This window comes from Halyomorpha halys, unplaced genomic scaffold, assembly GCF_000696795.3.
Source record: "Halyomorpha halys isolate HHAL.00 unplaced genomic scaffold, Hhal_1.1 Scaffold1015.1, whole genome shotgun sequence".
NCBI classification, from domain to species: domain Eukaryota; kingdom Metazoa; phylum Arthropoda; class Insecta; order Hemiptera; family Pentatomidae; genus Halyomorpha; species Halyomorpha halys.
The window spans coordinates 527,449-544,001 of record NW_027114980.1 but is presented as its reverse complement, the minus strand read 5'-3'; the positions used below and the strand labels follow the sequence as shown (position 1 = coordinate 544,001).

Below are 16,553 nucleotides of genomic sequence, written 5' to 3'. Positions count from 1 at the left end.
AGAATTGATTTTTCTTTTTTTTTCGGATTTTCCCGGAAACCGCTCCAATCATCGTAATAAAACTGGTATATGCCTACATACAATTTAATGGTATTTAATATTTTATGTAGGTCTTATTCTCATTAAATTAGTCTGACAGAATAATATCCATAAACCATGGATAAATAAAAAATATTCAATAATTTGATAGAGGAGTTCGAATCGGAAAAACCGTTCAATCTCTCCCGATTGCACGCGAACATTTTATTTGACTGTTGTAGTCTTGGCAGAAAAAAAATGTTAATAATTGTTATTTCCACCAACAAGAACCCTAAAATAGAGTTTTTACAGCAACAGGAAAATAAAAGTGTTATGTTATTTGTCTTCCCTGGTCTTTAGATTTTTATTTCAAAAATAGTGATAAGTTGAACACGCGTTCACCAATCAACTCTAAACTTGGGAACATAACTAGTGATGTAACTGAAAGTTGTGTTACACGCGTACCGCACCAGATTTTGTTTTGAAGAGACCAGGAGTATATTGACAAGAACAAAGTTATAATTTATTCTCATGAAGATCTAAATTATAAAAGACATGTTTAATGTTCGTAGATTCAATGTGAGAAGAGGATACGCTGGGGTTTGGATTAAAAATGAATACAAATCCCTATCTGTGTGCCTTACCCTTAAGGCACCAGTTATTAACAGACAGAGTTATTGTTTTTAAAAATTAAGAATTTGGTGCAACCAACATTTTCATAATTGGCACCAGTTATAAGCTAAACCCTCCAAAATGATGTTGCCAGTGACCGAGAAAAAAAAGGGAAAGGAGATACTTATCTGTATCAGTCATCATGCCCTCCTTATTTTATGTAAACCAGCCTGAGGAAGTGTGTTTTGTTTTTGTGGACCGCAAACTTGTTTTAATATTATCCGGATTTCTTTCTTATTTTCCTCGTTCGTAATATCTTTAAATAAGCATTTCTTATATCGATGGCTTGCATGACAGTGGCGCTAAGAACATTCCCACTAGCATTATAAACAATACAATTAAGGGTTCTCTCGTTTGGGAAAATTAATTGAAAAGTTGTAATTTTCCTAAAAGAAAAAAATCTTTAATTATATTTGTTTTGTAAAGCTGGAGGAAATGTACTAAACACAACTGTGAAGTAAGCCATCGTTATGTTTTGTCTAGGTCACAAAAACAAAAACTATTTTCCCAAATTATTATTAACGTCAATAATTGGAAATACCGTTAAATTTTGTTTACAATGTTCTTTTGATCAATTTTTTAATGTAAACGCAATGCTGATTCAGATTTTTAATATTAATCAATGGTTCCAGTATTTGACAGAGAGTGTCAATAAATGAAGAATCTGGTTGTCAATAATCAGATGACGGAACTCCAGGTATTGTCAACCACTGTTCTAGTTAATGACACCTAAATAATAGTTTAGTTATTTCTATACTGTCTAAGATTGTATAGAGATTAGTTGTTAACCAGTTTAAAAATTTCTTACAAACCACACCCGACAGTGAAACAGAAGTAGAGAAATAGATTTGCCAGAAGAAATTAAAAAAAATAAATTCAGCCTGGTGCATTATATGCATTATAACTTTTAAACCTGAACTCTAGATAAACATTTACTCAAACTGGGCAATATGTAATTTATCTATATAAAATAGTATTAACGTTATGAATTTCAACCAAAACATTATTGTGAAAACTGATTGCTGTTCATGCCAATTCATTAATGTTTTCTAAGTTAATTTGCTGGTGCAATAGATGCCTAGGGTAAATTGTCACTAAATGAAAATTACTATTTGTCAATTGGATATTTCACAGTAGAAGTGAATAATGTATTTTAGATCGATATTAAAATCATGGAATAAAAGAAATTGGATAAAATCCTGTATTTTACGGAGAAAAAACTCAAGATCTTTCACTCAAGTGTAGATTACTGGTGCACTGACCCTAAGTGAAGTATATTTTATTTTTACCAACGTGTAGGCCTTTATCAGGGTTGATTTGATTGACGTGCGGATCTTTCACAATGAGTTAAATTAAAATAAATTTCACTTAGTTGTATCCATTTCTACTTCACTAACTACAAACCCGACCATCTTCACACACAAATTAAAAATAGTTTGTTTTAATGGATTGAACAATCAATCCTTCTGTTATATAGCTGCCGTTTTACACGAATCCAAATATGCCTCTTCTTTCTATTAGATTCCAACGGTAACCTTAGAAACAGAAAATAAAAAATTGAAATTTTGAATTTCTCCAAGACAGACAGGGTGAGATAAAAACTTTTTTAAGCATGAAAGCAATAGTTACGTGATGCTTCTTGAGAAGGTTTTTATCGTGAAACAACCTATAACGGGTTTTTTTATGCCTTATTTTTTTTCTTGAACAAGTTTTAAATGAATGAAAGTAGTTCAATTATGAAAGTGTATACATATCTTTTGGGGGAATATCCCATCGTAATATTTTTTAAACGAACACCAAACTTTTGATTTAATAATCGACTGCCTTTGATACAGAAATCAGGTGATCGTTCGGATATTCATTCTCGACCAATTAATTTGAGAAGTATGACTACAATGCTTGCTTTTTGCGACTATCATGATTCGTCCTGTACATCTGTAAATATGAATCATCTAAATTAGTTTCTTATTTGCGAGGATTTTGGAATTTGGGTTTTTTGTCCAGCTAAATTAGCCGTTATGCCTACTGGGGTTATTTTTACGTCCCTATAATGGAGAAAGCATCAAATCGCTTTAATAAGGCCCGATAATTCGGGGATGCTCTTGTATAACACCAGTTTTATAACTTTAAATTTCCATAATCTGTATGATTAGTGAGGAAACACGTAATTTATTGCCTGCAGTTTCGGAATAGTGTCTGTACAAGAGGTTGATTGCATTCAATCGAAGAAATTTAGGGTAGATAAGGTATGAAACATTTTAAATTTGTTAATATAGCTCGATAAATTTTATTTTATTTTAAATAAATAACTATACTAGGGTAGGACACTGAATTCTTAGTTCTGTCCCATAATTCTACAAAATTTGGGTCCAATAGCTTGTTACTTTATTGGCTACTTTAAAACAAATGGTAGAATAAATATAATCAAAAACTCACGAAGAAAAAAAATCATAAAACCACCATATCCCGCAAATTTTAATTTCTAAACAAAAAGAATGAAAAAACGAATCATTATTAGTTAGGGCTAAGGAATATAGGGCTGCCAATTTATAATTCATTTAGATTTAAACTGCGGTATATATTGACACATCTTAATATAGAAAATGGTCGTTTGAATAGTACAAAACATTTTTTAGAGCATAATTATTGACAAAGTGTTTATGATTACAAGATCGTAACTTCATCGATTAAACGTTAATGAAATATAACTGTTTATATTCTAGTATCACACTTTGTACATAGATTTTTTATGAATAGAGAAACAAACAGTACATTTTCGTATACATGTTATGAAAGCCCAATAAGTTTTCATACTATGCAAGATTCTAGTATCAACAAAAAATATTTTTAATAGAATAAAAAATAAATTTAAAAGAAGAATAATATGGTATGAAAAAATAAAAATGAATCCATCAGTACTATTTATAGCATGCTTTACAAACATCATTTCCTTTTTTTTTTTCTCCTAAGCCCTATGGGTGCGTGGGGTTGAGGTCAAGATGAACAAACAAACGGGTTAAAGGAAGCTCTTTTACTGCATTGGGAATGCATTTGAAGGGGGGCTGATGACATTGGATATTTTGGAAAAGAGGTATCCTTGTGTGTTAGTCTGATGGTGTTGGGGCACACCAGGTTTGCTGTGTCGGTAATGGTTCAGTAACCTGTCCTCAGTCTAGTCTGTGTGGGTCTGCCATCTTTGTGGCCGTTCTGTCGGTGTTAGTGTCCTGACTGGTGGGTTTGTGCGGGGCAGGAGGCTATCAAAGAATTTGATGTGCCTCCTCGTGATGAACTCTATCACCGTCAGTAGGTAGAGTGTAGTATGTATCTGATCAGTCATAGCTCGTTGTAATGAAGTATGTCGTACTATTCGTCTGATCATGCTGCTCTAAAACTGTTGAAGCTAATTGGCTGTTGTTGGTCAGCAAAGGGTAGGGCATAGAGCATAGAGTAGGGCTGGCCTGAGGACACTTTTAATCATTAATTTGAGGCGGAGGGAGAGATTAAGTGAAGTTAACAGGTGATTAAGCCTGTAAGACTTAGTTCTAACCAGCTTGATTTTCTTGTTGCAGTGGCGAGCTAGTGTCAGGTTCATTACACAATGCTGTCATATTTGACATTTATTGGTACTTAATTTGATTTAAAGCATTTTGAGGTTCGAAATCTTTTCGGGAGTAGCTATTCAATAATCATTTACTTAAGGATTCAATGAATTGGAAATTATAAATAATCTGAGTTCATATCGTAGAGATGGTAGGACAATGATGAAGATTTTGTTTTATACTAAATCGAATATTTTCTGCTTGAATAGATAATTGTATTAAAAACGTTGCATAATTCTTTTTCACTTTGATTTATCTTTTTTTTATATAGCTTAATCGTCCAATTAAAGAGCAATAACTCGGTTACTTACAAGCACGTCTTTGAAACTAACGCGTGCAATTGTGATTCACCACAATCTCCGATGCGGTCGACTAATTCATAACTATCGGCAATTTCTGGAAGCTTTTACACGCTGGAAGATAAGGGCAGTTTTCTGTGCTCCTTGCAGCTCATTACACCAAGGAACAAGGATTCAGTAAATACTAGCTAATTAACACATCGACCGACTTTCCAACGAGATGATAGTGATGACATTAATTTCACAATGGGCATTTCTTCACGCTGTTGGGTCCGTCATGGTCTAATCCATCAATAGCCTAATAAGGCTTGTCCTATCTCTATAACTCTGCCAGATTATTTTATCTAGTCGCTTTGTATTGATCGTATCGAGACAATGCTTTAAGCGCCCTCAATGAACTGTTGGTAAATTTACAGTTATTTACATAGTAAGTGTTTTGTTTCCAACAAGGTTTTGACGGAGTGGAAAAAACTGGATTTCTATAATTTGAGTTAAAAGAAGTCGAGCTTTTGAATAAATATCCGAGTTTTTTTTTTTTTATATTGGTAATTGTAACAAATTGAGGCTAGTGACAGGACTGAAAAGCATTGCACTCGAATGGTCAGTACAATTCCTAATCAAAAATAAAATTTCCCAGAAATATTCTATCATCTCGTATTTATGTGTTAATAATGAATTTTAAAAAATATTGTTATTACTTTTAAGGTTTTAGAAATATTTTTTTTTAAACCATTTATAATCCAAATTTTTTTATCTATTTATTCTTAATTGGGAATTGATATCAATAATGAATTCGCAATAAATGTTATACGAGTAACTTTTCATTGGAGCATATTTCTTGTTCATAAAAAATATTACTGTGTCCAGGAAAACATCTTGTCCTTAATGAAACATACTATGGACATTATCCCTTTACTATATTATTTTTACTTATTCTAGTCTCAGCAGTCCTGATAAACATTAAATCCTAAGCCCATCCCTAAAAAGCTTGGAGTTCAAACTAAGCCTGATGGCTAAGCAATTGCATTGCAAAGTACATCTATGTATTAGCATCAATGTGTTTGTTTAATAAAACAGTTTTAGCGCTCGTATAAACGAAATTTAGTTATAAACATTAGCATACCGACGTCAGTAACCTGAATGCCACTGAAATGGACTTCCCACTTGTCTTATTCCGGAATGTCTTGTGACACCAGTTGTCTTAGTGTACTGGTCTACTTTTCTAGTGGATTTCTTCTCTTACACAACATTATTTTATTTCTGCGCAGATTTATAAGTTTAATTTTGATCTATTGGTAATGTTTAAAAGTCGATCTTCTAATTTCGATAATCATAGTTCTGAATATATTGCTTCTTTTCCATTATTTTTAATGAAAGAAATTACCAAATGAATGAAGTAATTATTCACATCAAGCCGTCTGTTTTTAGTTGGAAGATTATTGTAATAAAATGATACAATGCGTTTGGTTTGGTATAAAAAATTACTGGCTTAACTTGTTCAATTGGAGGAACAAACATTTTTATCAGCTTAAGGGCATACGTCATCAAGCACCCACTCCTGTTCATAGGTCAGTCTTTTATAACTAGTTAGTGAATGGCAAGATTTATTTTGTGGGATCGCGACATATAGGAGCTAGAAATAAAAACAAACAAACTTGAAAACCGCGTTCTAGAGGCATTTTCAACACGCTTGCGATTTTCATTAGCACATAGATGGAAGTTACGATCGTTGACCAGGTAATATGTTATTTTATAAGAAATAAGAAACAGTTAAATGTCAGATAGTCTGCAGACAGACAAGAGCGACGAAAGTTGTGTCTTGCTGCTTTCCTTGTGTTTGTTATATTCTTTACTTTGGGTGCCAACAAGTGCTGTTCAGGATGTGAAAGGAGCATACATATGGGTGCAACTAATATGGATTGAAACATTGATATGAAGGTGGATACTACAGGGTGAATGGAGTTATAAAAATTTATGACACCTCAATAGTAGAGATTCGATATAATTTCGAAGTGATTCGGAGGATAGCAAAGATAAAAAACTATTAATTCAGGAATCGTATTTAATTTTGATTTTTTTTCGAGTCAGTAGCTCCCTGAACCTCCTTTTGACATTTCTCCTAGACACCTTGGACTTTATTAGAATTCTGACCAGTTAGATTCATGCATGGATTAATCATTTGTATCTCATAAACTGGAATTTTGCTAACTGTCACTAAGGATATTTTCTTCTTTTTGCTTCTACAAAGATTTTAAATGTATCGAAATTTATTTAAAATTCACAATTTGTAAAGAGAAAAGATCGTTTAGTTCGAAAACAGTGGCTAAATATTGCTCTGGCCTGGTTAGCTTAAAAATATTCAGCAAGGAAGGTGTATTCAAGGTTTGAATTAATGTCCTTTAATGCATACGATAGGAATTGTCTGAGGAAATCTCCAATTTCTGGAATAGAGACCTTAATTTGTATCTCGGAGATTCCCCCAGCCTGTATTATACATTGAATAAAAGTTTTCATATGCTCAGAAAAAAAAAGAAAAAATAACATTCTTGACTATTGTGACGGACACGGGTACAACTTACTCGTCATAATCTCTTCCTTAGGTTTCTAACTCTATGCCAATAATTCGTTCTATAAAATATTTTACAATATAACAAAATGAACATAATCCTAATTTTATTTTGATTTATGAAAAACCTAAACATTTTTACAGTAGCTTGAACAAATGTATAAGTCGATAGTATCATAGGTGGTTTAATAAAACATGCTAATATTTAGCCTAAAGAATATTTAGTAGGCTCGTTAATAGCAGTACTTTAATGGATAATACAGAAAGGACTGAGAGAAATCTTGCTCTATTCCCGTGTATATCAGATTTGAACGGACAAGTGCTGTCAGGTCTCATGTTCTGTTATGTGGGCTCTAAGATTTTAACTCTTTCGTTTCTAATACCTTTGGACATTATAGTTGACATGTGAAGTATTAGAAAAACTAGAAAAATGGTACCTTTTTCTATTTTTATTCTCCCAAAATGTTATAACCAAATGGCTTATACATAAATGTTCATTCACTGAATCATAACTGATATTTGCTGTTAACTTCTTCTGTTCTGTGTGTACCAATAGTTTTTGATACATCTGTAATATTCGTATACCCCCGGTGCGAGTGGTTTTATTTGATTGTAAAATGTTCCTCTAAATTTTAGAGGAACAATTCACAATTTTTATAAATGATATTTTTTCTCCTCAATGATAGTTTTATTTTAGTAACTTACTCACGTGTTCAAGGGCTACGAATGTTTCGTTTATACATTCCTGGAAGCTTGACCTTCATCTACTTAATTTCCTCAACAAGCGCTCGCGATAGGTCAATCATAGTCAACTTCATTGGCTGATATAAATCATAACACAAAGGTCCTATGTACAATGTAGAAAAACATATTATTTTAGAACAGAGAGCCTTTCGTAAGTAAAAATTAAAACATTAATTATATTTTTTTCAACTATTTATTCCTTGTTTTTGGTGAGTTAACTATTACTTTCATGTTAATTTTTACCTATTTAACATTTTATTTTTTTTTCTAATAAAAATTTGAAAAAATAAATAAATAAAAAATGTATCTTGGGTCAAGATACCCTATAACTTTGGCCTATCCTGTCCTAAATATGCTGTAAATCTAAACCTAAATATAGGGCATATTTACCTAAGCCATATAAAAACTCTTATTTTTTAAAAACTTTTAATAAGGAAAAAATAACTTAATAAATATAATAGGGTAACAATTAATATAAAAATAATTAGTCAACTCGCCAAAAACAATAAATAAGTTGTTTCTTTAACATTAAGTGAGATATTCTGTTTTGTTTATCAGTTGCCATTAATTCTTTGTCTGAGAAAGAAATTATGTGTTTAGTAGAAGTGTGATATATATTAAAAATTATTAAAATAACTTAGACTGAATATTTTCTTAGACGTAAAGGAATACTACATCGATGGTAGAACCTGATCTTGTTTTTATCTAACCTTTGTCAGTGTTCATTTTTAAATTGATTTTTTCAACTCAAAATCCTTTTTATATTCATACATGTATATGTACTAAAGGCTCACACTTTTTTTTGGACTGGTAATTTTCCTAAACTCATTTGTCACATAATGAAATTATTAAGAGATAACTGTATGTATTATTAAGTATAGATGTATTTAACAAAATGAATTCAACAAATATCTTTTGGACATACCTTGTAAGTTAATAATAAATAGGAAAGAATTTTTTTTCTAACCACTTAGGGACCGTTTTTTTCTGAATTCAGGCTTATTGCACATAAACGGCGAAAGGAGAATGACCATTTATAATTTCTGCTTCATAGGCATTGAGATGTAATGATCAATATGTATCTGTTCTTTTATAAGTTAAAATAAAGAAACCCGTTTCCATGGAAACCTGCACAAAATATATGTGAATCCTAAGTACAAATCTTTGCTAATACTCTGATATACATAATTTTAGTTTTGTATTATTAATGTTTTAGTGTTATTCAACAAACCTATTTTTTTTTTTTTAGGTTTTAGAAATAATATTTCATTAAACAATTAGAGTACGAATTTTTCGAAACCCAGCCTTTTATTACTCATCTATAGCATAAGGGAAATCATCGATAGCAATTTCAACTTTATAAGTCCTTATGTTTTTGGAAGTAGAGGTCTTCAATATCGATAATATTCATTCTTATTGTTATAAAATCAAATCTACCAAACCCCTCCTGAAAAATAAACAAAATCATATAACGGACATTGACTTAGGTTAGTTGGTTAAGGTGTCAGCCATAATGAATGTGGTAAGACAGAAATAGCAAGGTCTGGGACGCGGAATCTGAAAAACTCGTCAGTCATCGTTAATGATCTACTTGTCGATGCGACCTTATATACAGGAAATTTTTTATACTCGTATACTTTATTCTCTACGGTATTTCTTATTCTGATTTATTATTTTCAATGAATAATATTTGTAATCGACTAAGGAAAACAATCTTACCTTCCAAAATAACAAGTTTTATGTAAAAGAGTACAAGTTTTTTTTGTCATAGCCTAAAAATTTTCTAGCATTTTTAATACTGTTTTTTTTTTATAACTGATGATAAACTTAATAAATAAATAATATTAAACCTTAGTGTCATAATTTGTAGCGTTCTTTAATAAATATTAATTTCAATTAGATTTTCTCGTTTACCGACTAAACTTAACTGGTCCTACGTACATATTATGACTTATTACATTTTTTTAGTATCAAAAACTTGCTGGCCCGTCTTCATATCCAAAACTTACACTGTATTTAGTTTTTAATTACAATCATAGTTTTTGATACTAAAACTAAGATGCACGTAATTTCTTTTTGTTTTGAAAAATCTCATACGGCAACAGTGTGCCATACGTTTCATATGCATCATGTACAATTTTTCAGTATGTTTTCCAATTTAAGGATAATCAAGGAACATAAAATAATTGCATTGGTTTTTTTTTTAATATCGAAAAAACCTCTTTTAAATTTTACTTGTCCTTGGGGTAAAACTAATATTGAAAATTTTCTATTTCTACTTATGTAACAATTGAAAGGAGGAAGCAAGCAGGAAGATATACCGTTCCACTTGTCAACGGATAAACTGAAATTATCTTTCTTTCTTGAAATCGCTGAGTCTGTTGATGCCGTGCTCGTATACTCTTAACACGTTTGTGGTAACTACTAGAAATGGATTTCAAATATAAAATTGTAAAAAGCAGAATATTTTCAACTAATAATCGTAGCACTACCATGAAGGGTTAGGGGTTTAGCACTTTAAAAAGAAGCACATTTTCTTGAACAATAATTATACAAGGAGGTGATATGTTTATGATCACGCTGAGGCGTACCCCAGGGAGGTACCCCACTTTCTTATTCTTGACTTCAAAATTATTCTTGGTTTCAATTATTTTTTAAAATGTATTTACTTATTGACATTTACAACTGTATAAAAAATACATAAACCAATTTTGAAGTAAGATCATAATGATATGATACAGCATCTAGAGAAACCACCCAGTAATAGAACTCTAACATTTTACAATATAAGGTCACGAGGCCATCTTCTTTTTAGGCGCCTAGGAGGATTGCCAGGAATGGAAGAGGAAGCATGGTTAGAAAAAGACTCCCGCGCAGTACATTCCGCGCTCCAAAGAAGACGAGACAACGTCTACCACACGATGAAATTTCTGGATAGTGGAGTGGAATGTTCGGAATCCAAACTAGTGATCTGGGACTATATGATTGGAATCTAGGATGGGGTATAGGCGTTACAAAATAAGTTTTTTCGAGGATTTTTCCCATGATCGGTAATAGAGAGATGGGACGGTAAGAGGATGCAATCAGTTCTGGCGGCTTTTGGGGTTTGGGAAACATTTTGATAAGTTTCAATTTAAAAACGTGATGAGCGATCAACTCATCGACTGACTTAAAAATGTTCTACGATTAAAGAAGGAGTGCTCAATTATTTATGTAAAAAGATGAATTCATGGATACAACTAAACGAGTGAGTGAGCCAGCGAGTGAAAATATAATTTTTTTGACGAAAAAACAAATAAATAAAAGAAAAAAAGGTTCAATAAAAGAGGCTTCCAAGGTCATTATCATAACCAATTTCTTATTATATAATGGTAATGACCTTAAATAAGCGGTTTAACTTAAGCGCTGTTATCTTGACATTATATTACGAAAAAATAACAAAACCGTAGTTAATATAAATTTATTTGTATTAATGTTTTAATAGTATATTATTAATAACAATAAAGCTTAGTAAACCTGAAGGTTTGGCCACTGAATCTTATCAAAACGTATTGCGATGACATTACACATGTCATTTTGTTAAGGAATTGTTCATTATCACGGTGGGAGGGTCAAGTTTTCATCCCGTGAAACAACTACAAAATAAAAGTCAACTCGGATTCGAACCATCACCACTGCAGTTATGAAGTTGTTAAGGCGATGCCTCAAATCCCTCGGCGGCTGTTTGTACCCTCGAGTTGCCATCTTTACCTCATAGACCTTGCGATTCCTATGGTCCTGTAACATATGTAATCTTAACATTAGAGCTCCGTCATGAAGTCGTATTTTATTTTATTTTTTTTAAGCATATACATAGTGGATTGAATTGGTTGATTAGCGCATGGAAACCTAGCTAGGGTGAAAGAAAAAAGCTGGATCCCAACAGGTATTTCCCTAACAACTCAATTGAAATACAAAGTAGCAATCTTCTGATCTGATTTGGAGGGGCTGAGGACGTGGATAATATTTTAAAATTTCGAAACATCATAAAAAAAATGGCTGGTCCTCCAAAATATAACTTCCTCAACACTAACTATTACCACACTAATTTTTAACCAACTAATTACCTATGGAAAGGAGCTACAGAAGAGATAAAACCTTAAAAAACAATGGCATTGATAGGAGACAAAAGTTAAGACCCCAAAAAAGCACTTCTCCAAAACCAACTTATTAATTGGGTTGCACATTTTTAACCCTCTAACACAACTCTGTAGACGTACGCAACTTTACTTTAGGTAATAAATGTAGTCAGGAGGTTTTGGAATTATGGTTCCTATATGTTTTTAAAAAATAATACAGGCGGTTTCTATTCCATCAATTTCATTAAAAACATTACTATTTTCAGTGTTTCTGTTTATGCATTTCTAAAAAGAAAATTAAATCACTGCTGAGATTCTGTCTCAATGTTTTTTATTTCTTCGTAATACATGTAACACATGTACTATTCACTAAATGCAAAATTTCATTACAAATGTACAGCTTTATTCAATCCAGTCTTTTTTATAATTTACCTATTTTAAATTATAATCACTATTAAAATTATGCCATCATTTTATGCTGATCTCTTGATTTAAGATCTAATGTTCACTACAATAAAAGGGGGAAATATAGGTAAATTTTTATTCCATTGATCAAACATAATAAATAATGATAATAGAACATAAAATAACGAAATATTCGGATTTGTGGATAAAATTACATTTATCATTGGTTTTTGCCTTTTAAAATCTATTGCAATATTCATGACTAAAGAATTTTGTTTTGTTTTTAAATTAGATTCCATAATACAAATAAATAAAATAAAACACAAGCCTTGTACTAGGTGGACTGTTAAAAGGAGTCAAGGGAGACGAATTGGTATCAAGTCAATTTATGAAAGAAAAAGTTTTCGACAGGCTGTTTTCTTTACCGGTTGTAAGAAAGTTGTACGCTCTCTTGCAACGTGCAATGGCCAGCGAATGGTGAACTTGCCCGGTAAAGAGAAAGGCATGAATAAGCCACTTACCGCTAAGGACAGGGCAGAGTTCCGAACGGCGGAATGGAAAGCCGATCGAGCTTACATCAGCCAGCCTCTACCGTTTCTATCAGTGCACATACTGTCGGAAAGGTTATTTCTCAATAACTTGTCGTACGAGTAAAAGGCCAACAACAACAAACATTACTCAAGTAAAATACGTGAAGTAATTATTTTTCTTTAAAAAAATACCCATCACTTTCTAAAATACTTAGTTGTTCATTCAAAAATCTATTTAATTGACGGGAAAACAGCAATGGCGCAAGCGCTTCGAGTCAGCTTCCACCTCAATGAATGGTTTATACGAGCGAGATTATATTAGGCGATATATTACATTTATTAGATTAACTAGCTTATATTATTGCATATATTTTAGTGCCAATTAGATTTATATATATCTTTAACTTCCCATGTCCTGTCTAGAGGGCAAAATAAGAAGGGCCCACCTCTTAAAAAAATATATATAAATTTAATAATAAATCTTGAATCAGAATCACACAGGGTTTGAATAGTAGGAATTTTTTTTCTCCTCAAAAATTAAAATAAACGTGAAATTAATGAGTTCCAGAGCAAAAACAAAAAAAGAAGCAGGATAGCTTATTTAGTTGGTAAGAGAACACTATTTTTTTTTTAATTAGGGGACTTTTTTAGTAGAAGTCAAAGAATTAGTAGTTCGAATACTTGTATCCAACGTTCATAAATAATTAACCTGGAGAAAGTATGGTGATTGAATTGAAGATTTTGAGATTAATATGTTTTTGGGTTTTCTGTTTCACAAAAAAAAAATCTGTTTAAATCTCACATGAACAGTTAATTAGGTAAATAATAACCTTACTCGGTCGCAGCCTTTAAACAAGTGGTTCCCAACCTTAGTATAGGCCGCGGAAGGGTTCAGAAATACATGTTTTTGTGGTGATTTATTGTTAGAACAGTTTAATTAATTATATTTTCTTACGTTTATTTTTCAGCTAAAAGATTTTAGCTAGTAAATGCACAATAAATGTGACTCCAATTGTAGTTTTATGCCAACTAATATTTAAATTATTTTCTATGGGGACACCATTTTAGTCTGAAGACAGGAACAGGAATGACCCTTTCATGGTGCAACAATGACAATTAATTAATTCAGATTAATATTATTTAAAGGCTATTAAGCCCCTTAAATATAAAATAACATAGTAAATGAAGTAGAAGATTGATTGAAACTATTCTTTGAATCTCGAGTGGCGGTTATCAAGTATCCTTGAACAATCTCTATTGGTGTGGTGGTAGAATTTGCCTAAGAAAGATTATTTCGACAACATTCCACTGATCCGGCAAATGCTGAACCGTAGGAAATCCGATGTAGACAGTTTAGGAATAACGGAGGAAATTTGGCGTGGCGATTTGAATATTCTACTGCAAGAAATCGGAAAAAAAAACATTGAAAACATCGATTTAGCGATATTCCGCATTATGTGATATGTCTTTCTTTTTTTTTACCGAAAAATGTTTCGGTATTTAAAATGTTTGTCATTTTGGCCCCCAAATCCTCACATTCGTCACACTAAAGAACTGTTTTGTTAAAAAAGTTTTAGCCGTAAAGAGTTCATGTTTTCGAGAATATCTGTTTCCTTGTGAATGCGCTCGCCTAAATATTTAGTGATTTAAATATATATTTTTTTCTCAATTATCTTTGCTTTGCTGTATTATGCTATAAGAACTATTTCCCTGATGAATAATGACCTTAGATTTTCATTTTCATGGTCAGATTCGGGAGCTACCTAGCAATATAGATAAATATTTAAGTTGAGTTTTAGTATCATCATTCATGTTTACAGTATTTTTCATATTTAAATTTTGGTCAGAGGAATACGTTTCACAATTGGTTGAATCAGCAATACCGACCAAATTATTTAATCATAAAGCCATTGCTAAATTATTTAATTAATTCTGATGTAATTTTGTATCCTGTCAAAATGTTAATAACTACTTTGTTTTTAGTGAATTTGAAATTCTATAATTTAAGGAAATCATTTATTTGTGATATAATAATTGTGATTATTACTAACTGACTTAATTTATGGCCGTAATACTAGTTTCACGTTATTAAAAAAATACGTTTAGCAATTTATTTCAACAAGTGAAACTTTCACTAGAAATGTCAAAAGTGATATGAAAAAAGTTGTTTTCGTGATATTTTACAAGTATTGCCACATTACGCTGTAGGTTTGATAAAGCCTTGGTTCGAATGTGCACTGTATATGAACTTCAGTAATCACTCACTATGTTCAATTTAATTGTGTTTTTTTTAATATTTCGTATAAATGTTTCATTCCAAAACCAACAAAGTCTATTTTTCAATTTTTAATATTTATTCTTTTCCTTTAATAGTTTTTGCACAAAATTATCAAGAGGTGAAAGGATTGATTTCTTGCAAATCAGTTCAGTATGATTCAATCTGGTTCAGGTTTTGGAAGAAATCTTTCACCTCATGATGATACATAACAGAAAATTGTGAAAGAAAAAAATATTGTTCAACATAGCATTTTCTGAAGCATGGGCATGTACATAGCGGTGGGCAAGAGGGGCAGCTGCACCCCCCATACAAGTATTAATTTAATAAAAAATATTAATTTAATAAAAAAATAATTTTTTCAAGCAACTACTAATTGTAATAGCTAATAAAGAACTGCGACAATTATATATAATTTTCTTAAAATTTTGGTTTCCTTCGCCTTTTCAGAGATGAAATTTCACAACCTGATTGACGATGGCTCGCTCCCCCTAGTTTTGATCCTGGCTACGCCTTTGTTCTGAAGCATTTTAGATTAGATTCGGGATATACCTATTGTTTGTTATAAGTGATTTGGAAACCGCATCTAGATTATAGATTTAATTTTCTCCACTGTTTTTTCAGATGTATGCAATGAAAATTTTTATTTGTCAATACATATCAACACTATTAATTGAAGGGAACGTGGAATTGGAACTAAAAATCTACACCGATAAAATGTATGTCAAAAGTTTAATTAATAATAACTGTCTTTTTCTTCTTCTTCTGAAAATTTCTTCTCAGACGTATTTTTAGTTATAAGAAGTTGTATTCCAAAACCAAGTGAGTCCATTTTACAATTTATAATGATTTTGTTCAAAATAATAGTATAAATTATTTGCTAACGGTCATATATTATTCAATAAAGCAAATCACACTCTTTAAATTCCAGATTTTATTTATGAATTAGATGAAATTTCGACTACTTCTTCGCTATTTTTAAACAGATGAAGTTTAAAATTGTTTGATTTCCCAGAAGATGCTATGTTGAAGAATATTTCACCCATAGCAAATAGTGAATACTATAATTTAAAAAAAAAAAAAAATTGGAAAATGAATTTTTGAACTGCAATCCCTCATTACTACAAATACATTTGTGAAGAATTTTTAGTATGAATTTGACTTCTACCTTTGCATTAATTTTTGACATTTTATTTCCAATTCATAAGCTTCCTATAATAAAGACTACTGATATGTATTGAAATTGCCATTTCAGGCATCTGAAAAAGCAATCGAGAAAATAATCTTAAAATATCCATGATCTAGTTCCTAAGTAGCTTAAATATAT

The 16,553-nt window shown here is 31.3% G+C and overlaps 1 protein-coding gene and 1 long non-coding RNA gene across 15 annotated transcripts in view; one reads left to right on the top strand and one right to left on the bottom strand.

The window, feature by feature from the left end:
- Positions 1-16,553, top strand: part of LOC106687824 (otoferlin) — a 121,514-nt gene that overhangs the window by 5,310 nt on the left and 99,651 nt on the right. The window lies entirely within an intron of this gene.
- LOC106687829 (uncharacterized) overlaps positions 11,353-16,553 on the bottom strand; it is a 70,037-nt gene continuing 64,836 nt past the window's right edge. For both annotated transcript variants that reach the window (XR_002945125.2, XR_010844708.1), the window contains one exon: positions 11,353-11,675. This is a non-coding gene — a long non-coding RNA (uncharacterized lncRNA). The remainder of the gene's footprint in view (positions 11,676-16,553) is intronic.